The sequence below is a fragment of the Triticum dicoccoides genome, chromosome 7B, assembly GCF_002162155.2.
Source record: "Triticum dicoccoides isolate Atlit2015 ecotype Zavitan chromosome 7B, WEW_v2.0, whole genome shotgun sequence".
Taxonomy (NCBI): Eukaryota; Viridiplantae; Streptophyta; class Magnoliopsida; order Poales; family Poaceae; genus Triticum; species Triticum dicoccoides.
The window spans coordinates 765,264,908-765,266,939 of record NC_041393.1 but is presented as its reverse complement, the minus strand read 5'-3'; positions in this window follow the sequence as shown (position 1 = coordinate 765,266,939).

The window sequence follows — 2,032 nt, the reverse complement described above, 5'->3', positions numbered from 1 at the left end:
GACCTTGTTGGTGTCCTTGGCCGCCAGTATTCGCATCATCTCAGGCGGCATGCCAGTGAGGATGACTGACAGGGTGCGCCGGTCCTCGCGCTCGTCCTCGGTACCGCCGCTGATCGCACGCCAAAGCCCAGCGGATTGCCGCTTGACCTACATGAAAAGCGACCACTGCTTGTAGTTGGTGCGCCTCTCCCGTCAGCGGTACGGGCGGCGATTTTGGTGGTGACTTGGTGCCTCCCTTTGTCCGGGCCTTATTCTTCTCTGAATTGCTACATGTGATTGTGCGTCGTGGATCAAACACCACCGACCATGGTAGAGTGGATCAAACACCACGTAGCTCTGATGCCAATTGTCGTTGTCAAACTGGCTAGATCAGAGAGTGAGAAGCTCGAGAGAGAGACGAACATGAACACAAGCGAGGGATATTTGTGCTCGCAGCGGTTTTTGTTTTCTCATTCCTTTTCCTATGTGATTACAAAGCTCAAAAGCTAACTCACATAGCGTCGTCCACGTCCGGGAGAAAAGAAAAGGTTACGTGCATGGTGGTACAACATTGCTAGGCTAACTATTTAGGATTAGCCGAACAGATCTCGTGGTAGATCAACTCTTGTAACCCCCATACCCTCGAATATAATCAAGCAGGAGTAGGGTTTTACCACCATTAAGAGGGCCCGAACCTGGGTAAACACTGTGTCCCTTCTCCAATGTTACCATTGATCCTCAGACGCACAGCTTGCTCCCTCCCCCACTACCCGAGATCTTCCGGTTTTGAGACCGATAGCGTGCCCCTACCGGCGACCGATGTGGCCCCCACAGGCTACCTCATATTCCGCCGCCTACTTCGTTGTCCACCTCATCGTCTTCATCTAGAATCAACTCATCGCCAACATTGCCATCTTCTTCCCCGAGCACTTCATCTACTAGACTACTACGACCATGCCATAAGCAGTCCTTGATCATGCTCGTTGCTGCAGACGAGGTTGGCTTGTTGCTTCTTGCCCTGTTGCTCTTCATCTTTGATCCTAGATCGGAAATCCTTCTTACAATGCCTAGTCTTCTGGCTGTACTGGCATTTGCCCTTTTTCTTTGCGTCGGAGCCACACGATCCAGCTGCAGCGGCGTTTCTGGACGCTGGTTTTCCGCCTCCTGCCGGTTTTGGCTTGTTCGGCGACTTGCCTTTTCTGCCACTGCCCGAGGAAGAGCCGCCCCTAGAAATGCTTCTCGCGCGCTGCCCATTCCTTTGCAGTGGGAAGGAGGCGACCGGCAGACTCAGAGGCATCGTCGAGGTCGTAGCGGGACTCGATGGTACTTGCACGGCACCACCTGGAGGAACTTCTGGACGGCTTTGTGTTTCTTCACTGGATCGCCATAAAACTCCAGGTCAGCTACCACGCAGATGAGACGCAGCGCGGAATCCTTGACGGACTCGCCATCCTTGAACCTGAGATCTTCAAATTCCCGGCGGCACACCTGCGCCTTGGCCTTGCACACGCGCTTGCATCCGTAGTATTTATCGTCTCCCAAGCAACCGTGGGGTGTCCTTGGCCGCCGGTACTCGCATCATCTTCGGTGACATGCCGGTGAGGATGACGGAGAGGGCGCGCCGGTCCTCGCGCTCGTCCCCGGTATCGTCATTGACCGCACACCAGAGCCCAGCCGCTTGCAGCTTGACCTACATGAAAAACGACCACTCCATGTAGATGGTGCGCCTCCCAGGTCGGGGTGTCGTGTCGGGGTGCAGGGTCGGGGTCGGGGTGCCGTGTCGGGTCGGGTTTTTTTTCCTATTTTTTTCCTTTTCTTCTTCTTCCTCTTCTTCCTTTTCTTCCTTTTCTTCCTTTTTTCCTTCTTCTTCTTCTTTTTCTTCCTCCTTTCCTTTTTCCTCTTCTTCTTCTCCTTCTCTCCTCTTTTTTCTTCTTCTTCTTCCTCTTCTTCTTTTTTCTTCTCCTCCTCCTCTTCTTCTTCTTCCTCTTCTTCTTTTTTCTTCTCCTCCTCCTCTTCTTCTTCTTCCTTTCCTTTTTCCTCTTCTTCTTCTTAT